Raw genomic sequence first — 23,935 nt, forward strand, 5'->3', positions numbered from 1 at the left:
TACACCCAGGTTCTGTTATCTCAGGTGGCTTCCCCCTCTCTCACTCTCTCCTACACCCAGGTTATTTTATCTCAGGTGGCTTCTGCCTCTCTCACGCTCTCCTACACCCAGGTTCTGTTATCTCAGGTGGCTTCTGCCTCTCTCACTCTCTCCTACACCCAGGTTCTGTTATCTCAGGTGGCTTCCCCCTCTCTCACTCTCTCCTACACCCAGGTTCTGTTATCTCAGGTGGCTTCCCCCTCTCTCACTCTCTCCTACACCCAGGTTCTGTTATCTCAGGTGGCCTCCCCCTCTCTCACTCTCTCCTACACCCAGGTTCTGTTATCTCAGGTCGTTAATTCCTGGCGGAGACTCTCTCCCCCAGGCCAAGCAGAGAGAGATCAGAGATTGAACAAAGGATTTCACGTGGCCAAACTCCTGAATCCCCAAAATGGGAAAATGAAACTATATGTCCACATGCGAGAATGTGGGAAGGGTCTTAAGGGACAGTTAAGGGACAGTTATGCTGAGTGTGTTTCATTTTGTGACCTCACGCAGGACAGGAAACACACATAACTAGATCTCTGAATATGTACATTTTTCAATTATGGTTTTTGCATCTAATCCTTGTATAAAATGAATGAGTAAAGGTGAAACTATTTGGTAAATGATGTAATGTGATGTTAACCTTTCATTTTGAGAGAATTGTATTCTTTTTAAAGTTTAACGAAGTCATTGGCCCGCCCCCGTGAGCACAGACATGATCTGGCATCATGGAGCCGCCTTTTTTACTTTTTTTTACGAATAAAAAGCCCTCCTGAGGAAATCCTCTTCAGACTAAGCAAACCCACAGCGTGAGCTGTGATAGCGAATAGTTAAGACAACACATACCTGAGTAAGCTGAAATGGCACAGGTTTGAATACCAAGACTAGAAAACTATACCACGTGGAGCATTGGCTACATGGCTGGAAATGGTTAAACTATGAGACTATCCATCCCTACAGAATAAGAACAAATCTTAGATACTAATTACTAGTCTGCAGCTAGAAATTATGTAAACCTGGGATGAGAATACTGACAACCGCCGAAACATCTATGAGAACATTTCTGAATGGTACTCTGAAGTACCCATTCTAACCAAGAAAGACTTTGATCTTCAGGGAAACAGAAAGAGAGAGACTCAGATGAACTCTCCAACAGAGAAGATCACAACGACACATGGGCGAAAATATATATTGATTAAAATTATCCCTGAATGACTGAGCGTTCATGTGCAAAGGATTAGCATTTCAATTGATATAATTATCAACTGTATAGTGACCCCTTTTGTCTTTCCCGCTCTCTCAGTCCACCCCCTTCCCTTTTTCTTTCTCTCTCAGTCCACACCCTTCCCTTTGTCCACCAAGCCATCACATCGCCTTAGCCCACTAGGGAATCTTCCCTATCATTTGTTAGTAAACAATATCTACTGTTTGTTTGTTTATGCATTTCTGTGATTATTTAGTTAGTTAGTAAATAAATAAATGATTAAGCCAATTGGTGTATGGATGATTTATAGTAAAGGTTGGGTTCCTTTACAGATAACCAACAATTAACGACGTTCAGATGAGTCTGAAGTGAGGTAAAGAATAAATCATTAATAGAAGACTAATTGATCAGATATTAAAATATCTGAAGTTATATTAAAATAAATGATAATTTTGTAATCTGAAAATTTTCCGTGGTGCCCCGACTTCCTAGTTAATTCAATTTACATGATTAGTTTAATCACGTAATAATAATTACAGAGAATTGATTTGATAAAATAAGCCTTCATCTTAATGATGCCAGACACGACAGTGCTCATGGGTCCTTTTACATGGAAACGGCCATATGAATCATATGTCCTTCCGCCTATTCAGCCTCAATCTCTCCAAGCCTCAAGCCTCTCATCTCTCCAACAGTATGTCCTTTGTCTAGCCTTTTTCTTTCCTAGTATGTCTTACTTGGTAGCAAGATTGCGGAATACTGATACCTTTAAAGAAATCAATAAGAGTACTGAATACTGATACCTTTAAATGAATCAATAAGAGTACTAAATACTGATACCTTTAAATGAATCAATAAGAGTACTGAATACTGATACCTTTAAATGAATCAATAAGAGTACTAAATACTGATACCTTTAAATGAATCAATATGAATACTGAATACTGATACCTTTAAATGAATCTATAAGAATACTGAATACTGAATACTGATACCTTTAAATTAATCAATATGAATACTAAATACTGATACCTTTAAATTAATCAATATGAGTACTGAATACTGATACCTTTAAATTAATCAATAAGAATACTAAATACTGATACCTTTATAAATACATTTTTATTGTATTTAACTAGGCAAGTCAGTTAAGAACAAATTCTTATTTACAATGATGGTGTCACGATCGTGTGGCGGATTGACGGACCAAAATGCAGCAGTTGGAAAATAAGCCATCTTCTTTTATTTAACAACACGAAGATGAACACGACACAAAACTCTATACAAACTAATAAAACAACAAAACGACCGTGAAGCTACAAACGTTGTGCACATACATACAGGCTACAAACGTTCTGACATAGACAATTACCCACAACCAATGAGAGCCTATGGCTACCCTAAATAAGGCTCCCAATCAGAGACAACCGAAATCAGCTGTCTCTAATTGGGAACTCATTCAGGTAACCATAGACTCTCCTAGACAACTAAACATACATAGACAACACTAGAAACATGTACTCCACACAAACCCATATACTATACACAACCCCTTTACCATAAACAACACCCAAAACCAACAAAACATAAACATTCCCCATGTCACACCCTGACCTAACTAAAATAATAAAGAAAACAAAGAATACTAAGGCCAGGGCGTGACATAACCCCCCCCTTGAGGCGCGAACTCCGGGCGCACCATACACAGTCTAGGGGAGGGTCTGGGTGGGCTTCCCTCCACGGTGGCGGCTCCGGCTCTGGTCGTGGTCCCCACTTCACCACAGTCCCTAACCACCTCCTTAGCTTCTTCAAAATGACCCCTCTCCACATTAACCCCATTGCATTAAGGGGCAGTTCTGGACTAAGGGGCAGCTCCGGACTAAGGGGCAGTACCAGGGTAAGGGGCAGTACCAGGGTAAGGGGCAGTACCAGGGTCAGGGGCAGTACCAGGGTCAGGGGCAGTACCAGGGTCAGGGGCAGTACCAGGGTCAGGGGCAGTACCAGGGTCAGGGGCAGCACCAGGGTAAGGGGCAGCACCAGGGTAAGGGGCAGCACCAGGATAAGGGGCAGCACCAGGATAAGGGGCAGCTCCGGACTGAAGAATGGCAGCTCCGGACAGAGGGACTGCAGCTCTGGACTGAGGGACTGCAGCTCCGGACTGAGGGATGGCCCATGGCTGGCTGACGGATCTGGCTGCTCATGGCTAGCTGACGGATCTGGCTGCTCATGGCTAGCTGACGGATCTGGCTGCTCATGGCTAGCTGACGGATCTGGCTGCTCATGGCTAGCTGACGGATCTGGCTGCTCATGGCTGGCTGACGGATCTGGCTGCTCATGGCTGGCTGACGGATCTGGCTGCTCATGGCTGGCTGACGGATCTGGCTGCTCATGGCGCTGGGGAGACGGGCAGTTCAGTCATCGCTGTGCAGACGGCAGACTCCTGCCGGCTGAGGCGCACTGTAGGCCTGGTGCGTGGTGCCGGGACTGGTGGCACCGGGCTGGGGACACGCATCTCAGGGTTAGTGCGGGGAGAAGGAACAGGGCATACTGGACCCTGGGAGCGCACATTAGGCCTAGTGCGTGGTGTCGGAACTGGTGGTACCGGGCTGGGGACACGCATCTCAGGGCTAGTGCGGGGAGCAGGAACAGGGCATACTGGACCCTGGGGACGCACATTAGGCCTAGTGCGTGGGGCCGGAACTGGTGGTACCGGACTGGGGACACGCATCTCAGGGCTAATGCGGGGAGCAGCAACAGGGCACACTGGACTCTCAAGGCGTACTATAGGCCTTGTGCGTGGTACCGGTACTGGTGGTACCGGGCTGAGGACCCGCACATCAGGGCGAGTACGGGGAGAAGGAACAGTGCGTACAGGACTCTGGAAACACACAGAGGGCTTGGTGCGTGGTGTAGGCACTGGTGGTAATGTGCTGGAGACACGCACCACAGGGCTAGTACGTGGAGGAACAACAGGGCTCTGGAGACACCCAGGAAGCTTGATGCGTGGTGTAGGCACTGGTGGTAATGGGCTGGAAACACGCACCTCAAAGCTAGTGCGGGGAGCAGGAACAGTGCATAAAGGGCTCTGGAGACGCACCTTAGACCTAGTGGTCCCGTGTGGCTCAGTTGGTAGAGCATGGCGCTTGCAACGCCAGGGTTGTGGGTTCAATTCCCACGGGGGGACCAGGGTTCAATTCCCACGGGGGGACCAGGATGAATATGTATGAACTTTCCAATTTGTAAGTCGCTCTGGATAAGAGCGTCTGCTAAATGACTTAAATGTAAATGTAAATGTTAAATGTAGTGCTTGGTGCCGGAACTAGTGGTACAGGGCTGGGGACATGCATCTCAGGATGAGTGCAAAAAGTAGGAACAGGACACACCGGGTTGTGAAGGTGTACTGGAGACCTGGTGTGTATAGCCGGCATCAAATCTTCCGGAACTTTAACACGAGTTTCAGGCTGAGTACGAGGAACTGACACAGGTGGCATCGGACAGCTAATACGCTCCTCAGGAAGAATGCATTGCATACTCTGCCAAACCAACAGCTCTCTCTCTTCACTCTCCTCCAATTTCGTCAACAACTCTTCGAATGTCTCATAATCTCCCCTTCGTTCACTCTCCTCCAATCTGTCCAATAACTCCTCGACACACTCAGACTCACCCCTCAACTTCGCCGACTGCTCCAAGTGCCCCCCTCCAAAAAAATTTTTGTGCTGTCTCTTGGGCTTCCTCCCGTGTCGCCGTGCTGCCTCAATCTCTGCCTTGGGGCAGTGATATTCCCCTGGCTGTGACCAGGGTCCTCTCCCGTCTAGAATTTCCTCCCATCTCCAGAAATCCTTTGTAGGTAGGTCCTGTTGCCGCCTTCCATGCCGCTTGGTCCTATGGTGGGTAATTCTGTCACGATCGTGTGGCGGATTGACGGACCAAAATGCAGCAGTTGGAAAATAAGCCATCTTCTTTTATTTAACAACACGAAGATGAACACGACACAAAACTCTATACAAACTAATAAAACAACAAAACGACCGTGAAGCTACAAACGTTGTGCACATACATACAGGCTACAAACGTTCTGACATAGACAATTACCCACAACCAATGAGAGCCTATGGCTACCCTAAATAAGGCTCCCAATCAGAGACAACCGAAATCAGCTGTCTCTAATTGGGAACTCATTCAGGTAACCATAGACTCTCCTAGACAACTAAACATACATAGACAACACTAGAAACATGTACTCCACACAAACCCATATACTATACACAACCCCTTTACCATAAACAACACCCAAAACCAACAAAACATAAACATTCCCCATGTCACACCCTGACCTAACTAAAATAATAAAGAAAACAAAGAATACTAAGGCCAGGGCGTGACAGATGGCCTACACCGGCCAAACCCGGACGGCGCTGGGCCAATTGTGCACTGCCCTATTGGACTCCCAATCAAGGCCGGTTGTGATACAGCCTGGATTTCAAACCTGGGTGTCTGTAGTGACGCCTCTAGCACTGAGATACAGTGCTTTAGATCGCTGCGCCATTCAGGAGCCTTTAAATTAATCAATAACAGTGCTGAATACAGATATCTTTAAATTAATTAATAAGTGAAAGGATTTTATGTATTTTCCAGGCATCACATAGTATTTTCTACAGTAGGCTATTACTTGATAGAAAGCATAGTCTATTGAATAGCCTATAGATACATTTGAATAAATCAATAACTTCGATCCATAATTATCCCCTTATTGATAGTCACGTAGTCACATTAAGGCATTTTATATGCAGAAACATTGCCTAATAGAAACGTGCGAAATGATCTACCCCACTTTGAACCGTTTTCCACAGTCTTCCATTAAATATCCATTGGATGGGCACCTACAATACACGTTCAGTCTTTTCTCAATGGGAACGGGATGAAATTCATTCTCCAGAACACAAGAGGATGATTGGGATGGAAACAGTTTTACTTTGAACTTGCTTGAGAGGGTTGTAGAAGTGGGGCTACAGTAACTACCACAATAATTATACTGAAATTCCGTATTTTCTGTGATCTCTCAATCTGTATCATAGTTAGAAAACAGCTAGGGGAGAGTGACTACTCCAGCCCAGCAAATTAAAGCGCAATGTCTATCTATAACGTTACAATTGAAGATAGGTCTTGCATTTTGTATACGGCAGCTGCCCAGTTCCCCGAGAATCTAAATGAAGTGACAGAGCTCGTCTCGTCAGGCTCCGCTCAAGCCATCTGGTTGTCACCATGGAGATTTAGAAGACAGTTGACAGTTCACTTCTGTCGCCTCTTTTGGTGGGGCTACAACACTATTAAAAAGTAACATTTGTGTGACTGTGAAGTCCTTACCTTGTGCTGCTACGTGGTGGAAACACATCGCTGACATCAGAATCCAACAGAACAGCCACTTCAGTCCCGCCGAACCGCCGAACATCGTCCCTGTCGGCATCCCTGGTATCCCCGTCAAGTCAGCAGAGCGAGGTCGCCGTTTTGGTAACATGTTGCTTGGCAGCCACACACAGCCTCCGGTGAGAGCGAGCGAGTCGGTCCTGCCTACTAGTCCAGCGACTCCTACTAGTCCTGTGTGAAAGTAGCCTATCGCTCACCGATGTGAATGAGTAAACCGGAGAGGAGAGCTGGTCCGTGAGCGAGGAGAGCGTGGGGCAGCAGGCGTGCCTTGTGTTGCATGTAGTTGTATAGAACTGGAGCCCCGTGCATAAATCCCGCATAAGCTTGCTAGGCGGAGTCAATTGAACCACTGTTTAATTCCAAAGCTATGGAAGGTGTGTGAACATGGAAATCAAATCAATGTACTGAAAATGAGGAATTACAATTAAAAGCCGACATCGGAAATAGTCGGGAGTTAAAAACAATCATCCGATGGCCAGGTTATCACCGCAATTAAATAGCACTTACATTTAGGCTTTAATGTGTTTGACAAATTATCAAAAACAATGATTAAATCATTCCATGACTGAATAGCCATGCTCTACTTATGCTACCCCAGATTGCATTACACAATCTCCAAAAAACATGGCCAACAAGTCGCCGAGGGATCAAAAAATGATAAGCCATTTTATGTTGAACCCTATTATCAATTGAACGCCTATGTGTTTCGGGTAGGCTACGTGCGTTTTGCTCAGTATTTAAACGTTTAATTTGGACTTAATTTGATAGATATATGTCAACATTATAATAATGGGAAGAGCTCATAAACTACATAAACATGGTGCATTCTCTTCACGTCTTCCAAGACGGATTGAACTCGATGAACACGCACAGTGAATTGATCAACTCTGTCAAATCAAGTGGCTTTTGAGCAGAATAACCGCCACAATTTTCATTCAGGGCCGTTGTAGCCCGTCATATTTTATTGGTGTAGGCCTACGTCTACGTCCAATGGTTTAAAATATATTGATTGTCCACTCGGCCACTCCACTTCATACAAGTTGTTGTGTCCAAATGATGAGGTCCTCTGTGCGTTCAGTGCGCACAGTGCGGCAAGCGATGGAAGATCCAGTGCACTGTCGAATAGTGCCACCATGCGACACGAAACGGCACGGCATCTATTGGTGAGTGTTGATTCATTGGTGGAACCCACCGTAGGCAGCATCTTCCGAAGCTTGAAGCAAAATGAAAACATGCTGATGTAACGCGCCATTTAGAGGGTTCAGAGAGTGGAACATCAACTATAGAAAATACAAGACTTGGACAGAGACAGCGCCCACATGAAAAATATTATAGTATACTATGGTACAAATGCTATAGTATTCACTGTAGTGTTTTTTCCGACTTTACTGTAGTATATTCTCTGTATTGTTTTTGCGGAAACACTGTACTATTGACTGTAGTGTTAATGACATGACTGTAGTATTTACTGTAGTGTTTTTGAGGACATTAGAGCAGTATTATTTACTATAGTGTTTTTGTTTTATCATCTTTGATATAGCAGTGGAGGGTTTCTCCTTGAGGAAACCTATTGGACAAAATACGCAAAGTGCAAATGTTCCATTACCTGTAGGTAGGACTGGGGTCTGAACATACAGTTTAGAGCTTCTACTCGTTTCTATAAGCTGTAGGGAACACAATATATGGTCTATACTTGGCATGTAGGTTTCTCACATGGCACAACATGGGATATGGGCAGGGTATATGCACATTAAGTACTGTAGTATAATGTACTATAGCAATTACTCTAGCGTTTTTGCAGACATTACTGTAGCTTTTACTGTAGTGTTTTTGCAGATATTACTGTAGTTTTTACTGTAGTGTTTTTGCCTGTAGTATTTACTATAGTAGTATACAGTATCATACAACAACATTCTATAGTAAATACTACACATTATCGAGGGATACTACAGTGTGTATTATGGTATTCTTCAGTATACTACAGTTTACTACATAATTCGATAGAAAGTCCTGTAGTTTTCTATAGTGAACTGTAATATATTTTCATGTGGTGCATACAGAGCTCAGCAGGACTTGACTTTATTCTGGGACAGGCAACCACCATCAACCACCGTCTCAATCAGTTCAGGTGACAGACGGGAATTTATAAACAAACCAGACATTACTAATCAATGGTCATCAGGTCCAATTTCCACTCTTACACAAGTTTGATGTAAATATTGATTTGATGAAAACACATACTCAGTGAGTTGTGTGGTCTGTGAATGTCAAAATGAATCAGCATGATTGCATCAGCATTGGAAATACAAGCAACTACCTCTCACAAAATGCCCATATCCTACCAGGAAATCACAGATCAAAGCTCATGTGTTCAGATGAGAGATGCATATAAGGCTGAGTGGTGAGTTATCCTTTACTTCCTCCTTTATAACAGCAGGGAGAAGCAATGTACTCTCCCTCCTCTCCTCTATCTCTCTTTCCTCCCCATCTCTCTCCATCCTCTCCTCTATCTCTCCTTCCTCCCCATCTCTCTCCCTCCTCTCCTCTATCTCTCCTTCCTCCCCATCTCTCTCCATCCTCTCCTCTATCTCTCCTTCCTCCCCATCTCTCTCCCTCCTCTTCTCTATCTTTCCTTCCTCCCCATCTCTCTCCATCCTCTCCTCTATATCTCATTCCTCCCCATCTCTCTCCCTCCTCTCCTCTATCTCTCCTTCCTCCCCATCTCTCTCCATCCTCTCCTCTATCTCTCCTTCCTCCCCATCTCTCTCCCTCCTCTTCTCTATCTCTCCTTCCTCCCCATCTCTCTCCATCCTCTCCTCTATCTCTCCTTCATCCCCATATCTCCCCCTCCTCTCTCCCTCATCTCTCTATCTCTCCTTCCTCCCCCATCTCTCACCATCCTATATATCTCCTTCCTCCCCATCTCTCACCATCCTCTATCTCTCCTTCCTCCCCATCTCTCTCCATCCTCTCCTCTATCTATCCTTCCTCCCCATCTCTCTCCATCCTCTCCTCTATCTCTCCTTCCTCCCCCATCTCTCACCATCCTCTATCTCTCCTTCCTCCCCATCTCTCTCCATCCTCTCCTCTATCTCTCCTTCTTCCCCATCTCTCTCCATCCTCTCCTCTATCTCTCCTTCCTCCCCATCTCTCTCCATTCTCTCTGCTATCTCTCCTTCCTCCCCCATCTCTCACCATCCTCTATCTCTCCTTCCTCCCCCATTCTCTCTCCATCCTCTCCTCTATCTCTCCTTCCTCCACCATCTCTCTCCATCCTCTCCTCTATCTCACCTTCCTCCCCATCTCTCTCCATTCTCTCCTCTATCTCTCCTTCCTCCCCCATCTCTCACCATCCTCTATCTCTCCTTCCTCCCCATTCTCTCTCCATCCTCTCCTCTATCTCTCCTTCCTCCCCCATCTCTCTCCATCCTCTCCTCTATCTCTCCTTCCTCCCCATCTCTCTCCATCCACTCCTCTATCTCTCCTTCCTCCCCCATCTCTCACCATCCTCTATCTCTCCTTCCTCCCCCATTCTCTCTCCATCCTCTCCTCTATCTCTCCTTCCTCCCCCATTCTCTCTCCATCCTCTCCTCTATCTCTCCTTCCTCCCCCATCTCTCTCCATGCTCTCTATCTCTCCTTCCTCCCCCATCTCTCTCCATCCTCTAGCTCTCCTTCCTCCCCCATCTCTCTCCATCCTCTCTCTCTCCTTCTCTCTCCATACTATCCTGCTCCCTCTCCATACTATCATGCTCCATCTCTCTCCATCTCTTTCCATCCTCTCCTCCTCTCTCTCCTTCCCTCTCCTTCTCTCTCCTCCTTTCTCATCTCTCTCCATGACTTACTATGTGCCTCCGAGATGCCCCCCTCCTTCCCACTCAACCCTCTACACACACACTCACGCACACACACACACACACACACACACACACACACACACACACACACACACACACACACACACACACACACACACACACACACACACACACACACACACACGCACCAAGATAGCAGTGATTGTCCACTGCATGTGAATGAGACTGGAGAGCAATCTGCCGGTCTAACAGTCTCATAATCAGCACAGCATTAGCAGGATGGTGTGTGTGTGTGTGTGTGTGTGTGTGTGTGAGTGTGTGAGTGTGTGTGTGTGTGCGAATGTGTGTGTGTGTGTGTGTGTGTGTGTGTCAGTGTGTCGGAGTGTCGGTGTGTGCATGCACGTGTGCGTGTGTGTGCACCCGTTGAGTCGAGCAGGCAGGTCCACATTAGCAGACTGCTGGGAACAGGACTCAGGCATCGGCAGGTATAATGTTCTAACACACACACACTGACACACACTCACACACACACATTCACACACACTCACACAGACTAACTAGGTTCACCTACTAGGTTCAGGACCAACTAGGTTCACCTAGCCACATAATAATACACACAGGCACAAATGACCTGAGAACACAGCAGGAAAGGGTGGCCACAGCACTGAAGGGAGTGATTGAAAAAGCTTCTTCTACTTTCCCCAACGCACAAGTGGTTATCTCCACCCTGCTACCAAGAAAAGACTTCCACCCTGCTACAATACAGCGGATAAAGGCAAGTATTTCCCGTGACTGTGCCTCAAAACCAGATGTTTACCTGGCCCACCATTCCACCCTGGACTTGAACAGCCTCTATGACCAGGTCCACCTCTACAAGGCAGCAGTGCCCACCTTCGCCAGAACCCTAAAGGACATCGCTCTCAAGCGTAGCCCCAACACTTCACACAGGAGCAACAGATCAATAGACACCCAGCCCAGACCAGCTAGACACTCACTATGATTCACTATGGTGAATCACTAGAACAATACAGAAATACACTACGAAAAAAGAAGGAACAGCACGCCAGAAATCAGCTCAATGTAATTGAAGAATTCATAGCCTCTAACCACTTCTGGAAAACACTAAACAAACAACAACACGAATAATTATCTATCCAAAATGGAGATGTATGGGTAAATCACTTCTAAAAAATGTTTGGCTCCATAACAAAGAACAAACAGCAAAAACATACATGATCAAATACAATTCTTTGAATCAAATATTAAAGACCCACTGGATTCTCCAATGACCTTGAATGACCTACAGGACAACAGACAAACCCTCCAACCCAAAAAGGGCTGTGGGGTTGATGGTATCTTCAATGAAATGATCAAATATGCAGACAACAAATTCCAATTGGCTATACTAAAACTCTTTAACATCATCCTTAGCTCTGGCATCTTCCCCAATATTTGGAACCAAAGACTGGTCACCCCAATCCACAAAAGTGGAGACACATTTGACCCTAATAACAACTGTGGGATATGCGTCAACAGCAACCTTGGAAAAATCCTCTGCATTATCATTAACAGCAGACTCGTACATTTCCTCAGTGAAAACAATGTACTGAGCAAATGTCAAATTGTCTTTTTACCAAATTATCGTACGACAGACCACGTATTCACCCTGCACACCCTAATTGACAAACAAACAAACCAAAACAAAGGCAAATTATTCTCATGCTTTGTTGATTTCAAAAAAGCCTTCAACTCAATTTGGCATGAAGGTCTGCTATACAAATTGATGGAAAGTGGAGTTGGGAGAAAAACATATGACATTATAAAATCCATGTGCACAAAGAACAAGTGTGCAGTTAAAATAGGCAAAAAACACACACATTTCTTCCCACAGGGGCGTAGGGTGAGACAGGTTTGCAGCTTAAGCCCCACCTCTTCAACATATATCTCAACGATTTGGCGAGGGCACTAGAAAAGTCTGCAGCACCCGGCCTCGCCCTACTAGAATCTGAAGTCAAATGTCTACTGATGATCTGGTGCTAATGTCAACAACCAAGGAGGGCCTACAGCAGCACCTAGATCTTCTGCACAGATTCTGCCAGATCTGAGCCCCTGACAGTAAATCTCAGTAAGACCAAAACAATGGTGTTCCAAAAAAGGTCCAGTCGGCAGGACCACAAATACAAATTCCATCTACACACCATTGCCCTAGAGCACACAAAAAATGATACATACCTTGGCCTAAACATCAGCGCCACAGGTAACTTCCACAAAGCTGTGAACGATCTGAGAGACAAGGTAAGAAGGGTCTTCTATGCCATCAAAGGGAACATAATACCTAGGTGTCTGGTTAGACTGTAAACTCTCCTTCCAGACTCATATTAAACATCTCCAATCCAAAATCAAATCTAGAATCGGCTTTCTGTTTCGCAACAAAGCCTCCTTCACTCACGCCGCCAAACTTACCCTCGTAAAACTGACTATCCTACCGATCCTCGACTTCGGCGATGTCATCTACAAAATAGCTTCCAATACTCTACTCAGCAAACTGGATGCAGTCTTTCACAGTGCCATCCGTTTTGTTACCAAAGCCCCTTATACCACCCACCACTGCGACCTGTATGCTCTCGTCGGCTGGCCCTCGCTACATATTCGTCGCCAGACCCACTGGCTCCAGGTCATCTATAAATCTATGCTAGGTAAAGCTCCGCTTTATCTCAGCTCACTGGTCACGATAACTACACCCACCTGTAGCACGCGCTCCAGCAGGTATATCTCACTGGTCATCCCCAAAGCCAACACCTCCTTTGGCTGCCTTTCCTTCCAGTTCTCTGCTGCCAGTAACTGGAACGAATTGCAAAAATCGCTGAAGCTGGAGACATATTTCACTCACTAACTTTAAACATCAGCTATCTGAGCAGCTAACCGATCGCTGCAGCTGTACATAGTCCATCTGTAAATAGCCCACCCAATCTACCTAACTCATCCCCATATTGTTTTTATTTACTTTTCTGCTCTTTTGCACACCAGTATCTCTATTTGCACATCATCATCTGCTCATTTATCACTCTAGTGTTAATCTGCTAAATTGTAATTCTTCGCTACTATGGCCTATTTTGTCACGTTCTTTCAAAATCGAACCCAGAAGCAGACCAGGACAAGGAGCGTAGAAAGAAGGTGAGTATTTATTTACAAGTAATTGTGAAAGGGTAGATATATCCAGATGGCGTAGCGGGCAGCGGTGGTGAATTGAGGGGAGGAAATAGGTGAATCCAATGGAGTAGCGGAATCCTCCGTCAACCAGGCGGGAATGGGGTGAATGATCCGGGTGAGTAACTGAAGGCAAAACAAACGGAGGTAAGTTCAAGGCAAGCAATACGTAAACAAAAACAACAAAACAAATACTATCCAACTTGAGTCTGATACTATGGCACAACATACTGTTCATGGCTAACGATCCGGCAGGGAATGGAAGTCAGGTCAGAGCTTTTGAAGGGGAGAGGTGATGATCAGGACAGGTGTGCAGATTACTGATGGGACACAGGTGCGGGTGAACATCAATCTCCCAACAAGCTAATTCGCCCGGCAACCAGACAGGGTGCGTTCCAGGACACCGGAAACACACTCCAGGACAGACACACAGGCAAACTCAGACTCAGGAAGCGGGATTCGTGACACTATTTATTGCCTTACCTCCTCACGCCTTTTGCACACACTGTATATCGACTTTCTTTTTTTCGATTGTGTAATTGACTGTATGCTTGTTTATTCCATGTGTAACTCTGTGTTGTTGTTTGTTGCACAGCTTTGCTTTATCTTGGCCAGGTCACAGTTGTAAATGAGAACTTGTTCTCAACTAGCTGACCTGTTTAAATAAAGGTGAAATAAAAAAAAATAAAAAAAATACAATTCGACATACCAATTAGCATGCTGTGAACGATCTGAGAGACAAGGCAAGAGGAGCCTTCTATGTCATCAAAAGGAACATAACATTTGACATACCAAATAGGATCTGGCAAAAAATACTTGAATCAGTTATAGAACCCATTGCCCTTTATGGTTGCGAGGTCTGGGGTCCACTCACCAACCAAGAATTCACAAAATGCGACAAACACCAAATTGAGACTCTGAATGCAGAATTCTGCAAAAACATCCCCCGTGTACAACGTAAAACACAAAATAATTCATGCAGAGCAGAATTAGGCCAATACCGGCTAATTATCAAAATCCAGAAAAAAGCCGTTAAATTCTACAACCACCTAAAAGGAAGCGATTCCCAAACCTTCCATAACAAAGCCATCACCTACAGAGAGATGAACCTGGAGAAGAGCCCCCTAAGCAAGCTGGTCCTAGGGCTCTGTTCACAAACACAAACACACCCCACAGAGCCCCAGGACAGCAACACAATTAGACCCAACCAAATCATTAGAAAACAAAAAGATAATTACTTGAGATATTGGAAATAATTAACAAAAGAACTAGAATGCTATTTGGCCCTAAACAGAGAGTACACATTGGCAGAATATCTGACCACTGTGACTGACCCAAACTTAAAGAAAGCTTGGCTATGTACAGACTCAATGAGCATAGCCTTGCTATTGAGAAAGGCCGCCGTAGGCAGACATGGCTCTCAAGAGAAGACAGGCTATGTGCTCACTGCCCACAACATGAGGTGGAAACTGAGCTGCACTTCCTAACCTCCTGCCAAATGTATGACCATATTAGAGACTCATATTTCCCTCAGATTACACAGATACACAAAGAACTCGAAAACAAACCCGATTTTGATAAACTCCCATATCTACTGGGTGAAATACCACAGTGTGCATCACAGCAGCAAGATTTGTGACCTGTTGCCACAAGAAAAGGCAAACCAGTGAAGAACAAACACCATTGTAAATACAACCCATATTTATGCTTATTTATTTATTTTATTTTATTTATTTTCCCTTTTGCACATCGTTACAACACTGTATATATACATAATCCAACATTTGTAATGTCTTTATTCTTTTGGAACTTCTGTGAGTGTAATGTCTACTGGTCATTTTTATTGTTTTTCCACTTTTGTTTATTATCTACTTCACTTGCTTTGGCAACATTAACATATGTTTCCCATGCCAATAAAACCCCTTGAATTGATAGATAGATCACTCTCACACACACACACACACACACACACACACACACACACACACACACACACACACACACACACACACACCATAAATGAGTGCTAATCACCCTGTACGGTAGGTAACTGGGCCATGCTGTTCTATAACCAGTAACCTCCGTCAGATTACCACTGGGACTCCGTTTGGTCTAAAGTAGTGCACTACACCTATGGGCCCTGGTCTAAAGTAGTGCACTACCTAGAGAATAGGGTGCCATTTGGGATGTAGCCTTGATTTTACTGTTTTTACAATCCCTTTGGCACTAATTTCAGAACCTTATGATCATTTTTCTAAACTCTAGACACAAAACTCAAAACGGTCATCACTTGTAACACAGGCTGTCCAATGTTCAAAACATTGCATTGTGCATTCATATCTTTAAAGAAACCTTGCACTTGCAGAATCATTGGTTCAAATAACTAATTTATCATGAAATACCATAGGAACATTCATTTAGATCTCCCACACACAAGATACCGATAGTTTCACTGTGTAGTTGTTCGTACAATCATTAAATATTGTAGTACAAAATATGTGATACATGTTTCATTATACTACTTACTACACGTAAATACATCACTGTAAAAGGACTAGTTGAGAGAATACTACAGACACAGTGGAATCATTGAACAAAATCTGAAATGTATTGATGAAATACAATAAAATCACAACATAGGTTTCTTTGAATCAAAGCAAAAATAATTAGCTACAAAAAAAAAAAAAAAAAATACAGTAAAACATCAACTGCAGTGTTCCTCACCTGGCTTACTGTAAAACATCAACTGCAGTGTTCCTCACCTGGCTTACTGTAAAACATCAACTGCAGTGTTCCTCACCTGGCTTACTGTAAAACATCAACTGCAGTGTTCCTCACCTGGCTTACTGTAAAACATCAACTGCAGTGTTCCTCACCTGGCTTACTGTAAAACATCAACTGCAGTGTTCCTCACCTGGCTTACTGTAAAACATCAACTGCAGTGTTCCTCACCTGGCTTACTGTAAAAAGCTAAACAACGTATTGATTACTGTACTTCTATATTTCCATCAACCCTGTCTTGTGGATTTGGCCACAGGTTCTCATCCACATCACAATGGATGTTTTCATTAGCCAAACACCTTGGGAAGAATCTTCGGGCGAATCCAGGCCTGACACTGGTTTGCCCGTGATGTCATTGCATGCGTCATCCATGGCCTGGAGAAGGGTGGCTTGTTCGTGAGGGCGCCTATCATATACCTTCCACCTCCATGTGGAGATATATTCCTCAATCGGGTTTTAGGAAAGGAGAGTATGGGGGTAAGTACAGGATGGTAAATTGTGGTTGGGCCTGAAACCATGCTTGCACCAATTGACCATGGTGGAACCTGACATTATCCCACACAATGACATAGGTCATGCCATCAGCTCTACAGACCTGATTTAGCTCATCAAGGAAGGTCACATTCGAACAGGGAATTATGTGGTTGCCTGCAACTCAATATATAGAGTATATAGAGTGGAGAGCTTTAGATGTTGTTCGACCAAACATTAGAACGGACAAGATGCGTAATCTAAGCAACTTTGACCGTGGTATGATTGTTGATGCCGCACATGGTGATTCCAGCATCTCAGAAACAGCTGCCTTCCTGGGATGGTTATGCACTACAGTCTAGATAGGTGTACCTAATAAAGTGGCCGGTGAGTGTACAGTAATGTCAAATTTGAAAACATGGTCTGGAAAAGTGATACATAGGACCATTTAAACAGTGTCTGATAAAGAATGATGATGAAATATTACATCCATAGATAATGTAGTCCAATTGGTTCATGATCCACGGTAATTGGTGTCAATGGATCTCATTATCTTGAAACTTTCATGATTGTCACGCCCTGGCCTTAGTATTCTTTGTTTTCTTTATTATTTTAGTTAGGTCAGGGTGTGACATGGGGAATGTTTGTGTTTTGTTGGTTTTGGGTGTTTCTATGGTAAAGGGGTTGTTGGTGTAGTATATGGGTTTGTGTTGAGTACATGTGTCTAGCGTTGTCTATGTATGTTTAGTTGTCTAGGAGAGTCTATGGTTACCTGAATGAGTTCCCAATTAGAGACAGCTGATTTCGGTTGTCTCTGATTGGGAGCCTTATTTAGGGTAGCCATAGGCTTTCATTTGTTGTGAGTAGTTCTGTCACGATCGTGTGGAGGATTGACGGACCAAAACGCAGCTTTAGGAAAATAAGCCATCTCCTTTTTATTGACGAAGAAGGCAAACGAAACAAACACACTTACGAACTAAACAAAACAAGAAAACGATCGTGAAGCTAAACAACGATGTGCACACACAGGCTACAAACGTATCACATAGACAACTACTCACAACAAATGAAAGCCTATGGCTACCCTAAATAAGGCTCCCAATCAGAGACAACCGAAATCAGCTGTCTCTAATTGGGAACTCATTCAGGTAACCATAGACTCTCCTAGACAACTAAACATACATAGACAACGCTAGACACATGTACTCAACACAAACCCATATACTACACCAACAACCCCTTTACCATAGAAACACCCAAAACCAACAAAACACAAACATTCCCCATGTCACACCCTGACCTAACTAAAATAATAAAGAAAACAAAGAATACTAAGGCCAGGGCGTGACAATGATCTAAACATGGAATATTGTTCGTCAGTTTCTATAAAACGATGCATTAAGAGTAATGCAACAGTTACTTCTCATTTTGAGCAGTTCTATCAGTTGATAGTTAGATCATTGTAATGAAATGAATAGACAGTCATCTCAGATGTAATGTGTGAATTGCATTTTGAAATGGTAATACTTTGATGTTAAGTTGTCATTTTGAACCAGTGATTTTAGTTCAGTGAACAAATGATCTTAGCTTTATGTGTATTGTATCCAAGCAATTGGAAAAAGTGTTAGAGTTCTGAAAAATGTGCATTTTGATCATTGGTTGTGAGTTTTGTGTCTAGAGTTTTGAAAAATGACATCAAGGATCCGAAATTAGTGCCAAAGTGATTGTAAAAAAACTGTAAATGTATTTTAGGTCAAACTAAGGCTGTACATGGGTTCAAATAGTGTGTTTGTTTTCTTTCAAATACTTTGTCTGTGCTTGATTGAAATTGCCTGGTGCAAGTTAACCATTGGAATAGTCCCAAAAGTACTGCCAACCCCTCCCATCTGGCACCCCAGGCAGGTCTTCACAAAACGCTCACAGTATCTGAAAGAAAACAAATGCTACTTGAATCCAGGTCTGTTTCATACACAGTAAGCCCGTCTCTGTATACTGAAGTTTAGGGGCACTAAGTGATGACATCATGGTTTCTGCTGTTCATTGGGCATCTGTGGTATAAACAGCTGAACAAGCCTGGCCATAGAATCCCTTTAATCACGTGAACAACCACAAACCATTTATTGATTAAATACCCTCCTGGCTCTGGGCACAGGGTTTCTGTGGTACTCTGTGGCTAGTGACCAGGCTGCTTCTGTGGAACTGTGTGTGTGTGTTCATGTGTGTGTGTGTGTGTGCGTGTGTGTGTGTGTGTTCATGCGTGTGTGTGTGTGTGTGTGTGTGCGTGTGCGTGTGAGTGTTCACATTTAGCTGAAGAGGGTGCGTCATCCACTGGCTATTAGCAGGAAATGTAACAACAACATCTGTCCTCATAACATCAGCAGACATCACAATACCAAAGCACTCACACACACACACACACACACACACACACACACACACAGTCCTATACTAGAGACACTTGTAAAGCCCAACAGCAAATTGAAACATGAAAAATACGACAGAAAACGACCCAAAGTTATAAAACACCTTCAGTCCCTTTAGAGAGAACTACGCATCACCCAGGATGCCTCCTAAATAGCACCCTGTCCCCTAGATAATGCACTATGTTTGACCAGAGCCCTTTAGAGATGTGGCCAATAGTCCACTATATAGGGAACAGGGTGCCATTGCATACTGTATCATGTATCCCCACGAGTCTCTGTTGTCCAGGTATAATATTGTTCAAATGACGATTCAACCTATCAGACTTCACCATAGCAACTGACTGAGGAGATGTAAAAATGTGTTTGCAAAAAAAGTAGAATCTCTTGTGAGTAACATAGATCATCTTGGATTTAGGTTTTCCATTAATAGTATCCTGAATGAATCAGTCATCTGGATCCTGCCTGCATCCCAAATGGCCCCCTATTACCTCTGTAGTGTACTACAGGACCCTGGTCAAAAGTAATGCACTATATAGGGAATGAGGGTGTTTTGGGACGCAGCCCCACATCTGTGAAGTTGAGGACTCATATCGTTGTGTTTATACAGAAAAGGCCAAATAGCAAAAATGAACTTAATTAGTATAAAAAGTAAATATGAACTTAACACTTGATGAATGTCAGAGTAGCAGCTCACACACACAGATACACACACACACACACACACACACACACACACACTGATCAAACCATGATGAGGGATGACAAATATCAGGAGGTAATACTCTTTTAATCTCTTTGGTTGTGGTGCATTTTAAAAACTCCTAACTGGTAAGACTTGTAACACAGTCAGTCTTACATTCAAAACCTGTCGTTGTGCACAACGACAGACAGACAGACAGACAGACAGACAGACAGACAGACAGACAGATCCATTTTGTTTGTAGAGATCTGTCAACACACAACCATTGATCTAAAAGATCATTAAACTGTGAAATACAGTGAGTTCATTGGTTAAATCCCCAAAACACAACCTAATGATGTCTTCTCAATGTAGCTGGTTTAACAACCTGTTCATCCAATAGAAACAAAATGGACGATACGTGTTTCCAAATGGACCTCTGATGAAGGTAGTATGCTACAGTACATGTATATTACCCTGTTTTCACAGTAGGAAATACTTTGCACTGCACATAAACATTGACTTAACATCAAATTTCATCAAATGTGTGATCAAAGGTGTGATCACTGAAAACATCTTTCACAATGTAATCAAATGAAAGAACTGATAGAAACATTGCTTAGCAGGCACTAGTTAGCATCTGTCTTTTGGCCATAGGTTCTCATCAACATCACAGTGAATATCCTCATTGTTCATGCACCCGGGGAGCTGGGGTCACGTACCAAAATGTGTGGACTGTTGTCAATTTGGGTAAAAGTGTCTGCTACGTTAATGACATAATATTGTGGTATTATAGTACTGTGTTATAGTACTGTGTTATAGTACTGTGTTATAGTACGATATTATAGTACTGTGTTATAGTACTGTGTTATAGTACTGTGTTATAGTACTGTGTTATAGTACGGTATTATAGTACTGTGTTATAGTACTGTGTTATAGTACTGTGTTATAGTACTGTGTTATAGTACTGTATTATAGTACTGTGTTATAGTACTGTGTTATAGTACTGTGTTATAGTACTGTGTTATAGTACTGTGTTATAGTACTGTGTTATAGTACTGTGTTATAGTACTGTGTTATAGTACTGTGTTATAGTACTGTATTATAGTATTGTGTTATAGTACTGTATTATAGTACTGTGTTATAGTACGGTATTATAGTACTGTATTGGCCAATGCACTTTTAGGAAAGCAGTGTGAACACAAACAGTTGCTATCTAGAACCTAAAAGGGTTCTGCGGTTGCCACCATAGGAAAACCCTTTGAAGAACCCTTTTTGTTCCATGTATAACCCTTTTGGGTTCAATGTAGAACCCTTTCCACAGAGGGTTCTATGTGGAACCCAAAAGGGTTCTACTTGGAACCAAAAATGTTCTACCTGGAACCAAAAGGGTTCTACATGGAACAAAAAGTGTTCTACCTGTCCATCTCCCTGTAGAACTGTCTTAGGTGTTTCACAGTACGGACATTGCAATTTATTGCCCTGGCCACATCTGCAGTCCTCATGCCTCCTTGCAGCATGCCTAAGGCAGGTTCATGCAGATGAGCAGGGACCCTGGGCATCTTTCTTTTGGTGATTTTAAGGGTCAGTAGAAAGGCCTCTTTAGTGTCGTAACTTTTCATAACCGTGACCTTAATTGCCTACCGTCTGTAAGCTGTTAGTGTCTTAACGACCGTTCCACAGGTGCATGTTCATTAATTGTAGCATAGGAAACAGTGTTTAAACCCTTTACAATGAAGATCTGTGAAGTTATTTGGATTTTTACGAATTATCTTTGAAAGACAGGGTTTTGAAAAAGGGACGTTTCTTTTTTTGCTGAGTTTAGATTGCGGTCACAGATTTTCGATAGATAGATGAGAGGGGTTGATGAAGGCTGAAGGATGGGACTAAAAACAAACAAAAGATAACTATAGTAAAATACACTGTGTCTGTACATTTATATAGTATGCTATCAGCTGGAAGTAGAAGCCTAAGTGTTATTGTCCGTTAGTTTACTCCAATTAGGGGATTACATTAGAATAATGTATACGTGATATGTATTATTACACTCAAAACAATGCTGGGTTGTTTGGTTGACTCAACTGCTGGGTTGTTTGGTTGGTCCTGCTGCTGGGATGTTTGGTTGGTCCTGCTGCTGGGATGTTTGGTTGGTCCAACTGCTGGGTTGTTTGGTTGGTCCAACTGCTGGGTTGTTTGGTTGACTCAACTGCTGGGATGTTTGGTTGGTCCAACTGCTGGGATGTTTGGTTGGTCCAACTGCTGGGATGTTTGGTTGACTCAACTGCTGGGATGTTTGGTTGACTCAACTGCTGGGATGTTTGGTTGGTCCAACTGCTGGGATGTTTGGTTGGCTCAACTGCTGAGATGTTTGGTTGGCTCAACTGCTGGGATGTTTGGTTGGCTCAACTGCTGGGATGTTTGGTTGGTCCAACTGCTGGGTTGTTTGGTTGGTCCAACTGCTGGGATGTTTGGTTGGTCCAACTGCTGGGATGTTTGGTTGGTCCAACTGCTGGGATGTTTGGTTGGTCCAACTGCTGGGATGTTTGGTTGGTCCAACTGCTGGGATGTTTGGTTGGTCCTGCTGCTGGGTTGTTTGGTTGGTCCTGCTGCTGGGTTGTTTGGTTGGTCCTGCTGCTGGGTTGTTTGGTTGGTCCTGCTGCTGGGTTGTTTGGTTGGCTCAACTGCTGGGATGTTTGGTTGACTCAACTGCTGGGTTGTGTGGTTGGTCCAACTGCTGGGATGTTTGGTTGGTCCTGCTGCTGGGTTGTTTGGTTGGCTCAACTGCTGGGTTGTTTGGTTGGTCCAACTGCTGGGATGTTTGGTTGGCTCAACTGCTGGGATGTTTGGTTGGCTCAACTGCTGGGATGTTTGGTTGGCTCAACTGCTGGGATGTTTGGTTGGCTCAACTGCTGGGATGTTTGGTTGGCTCAACTGCTGGGATGTTTGGTTGGCTCAACTGCTGGGATGTTTGGTTGGCTCAACTGCTGGGTTGTTTTGTTGGTCCTGCTGCTGGGTTGTTTTGTTGGTCCTGCTGCTGGGTTGTTTTGTTGGTCCTGCTGCTGGGTTGTTTGGTTGGTCCTGCTGCTGGGTTGTTTGGTTGGCTCAACTGCTGGGTTGTTTGGTTGGCTCAACTGCTGGGATGTTTGGTTGGTCCAACTGCTGGGTTGTTTGGTTGGTCCAACTGCTGGGTTGTTTGGTTGGCTCAACTGCTGGGTTGTTTGGTTGGTCCAACTGCTGGGTTGTTTGGTTGGCTCAACTGCTGGGTTGTTTGGTTGGTCCAACTGCTGGGATGTTTGGTTGGTCCAACTGCTGGGATGTTTGGTTGGCTCAACTGCTGGGATGTTTGGTTGGCTCAACTGCTGGGATGTTTGGTTGGCTCAACTGCTGGGATGTTTGGTTGGCTCAACTGCTGGGATGTTTGGTTGGCTCAACTGCTGGGATGTTTGGTTGACTCAACTGCTGGGATGTTTGGTTGACTCAACTGCTGGGATGTTTGGTTGACTCAACTGCTGGGATGTTTGGTTGACTCAACTGCTGGGATGTTTGGTTGGTCCTGCTGCTGGGTTGTTTGGTTGACTCAACTGCTGGGATGTTTGGTTGGCTCAACTGCTGGGATGTTTGGTTGGTCCAACTGCTGGGATGTTTGGTTGGCCCAACTGCTGGGATGTTTGGTTGGCCCAACTGCTGGGATGTTTGGTTGGCTCAACTGCTGGGATGTTTGGTTGGCTCAACTGCTGGGATGTTTGGTTGGTCCAACTGCTGGGATGTTTGGTTGGCCCAACTGCTGGGATGTTTGGTTGGCCCAACTGCTGGGATGTTTGGTTGGCCCAACTGCTGGGATGTTTGGTTGGCCCAACTGCTGGGATGTTTGGTTGGCCCAACTGCTGGGTTGTTTGGTTGGCCCA

Source organism: Salvelinus fontinalis, unplaced genomic scaffold (genome assembly GCF_029448725.1).
Source record: "Salvelinus fontinalis isolate EN_2023a unplaced genomic scaffold, ASM2944872v1 scaffold_0370, whole genome shotgun sequence".
NCBI lineage: Eukaryota > Metazoa > Chordata > Actinopteri > Salmoniformes > Salmonidae > Salvelinus > Salvelinus fontinalis.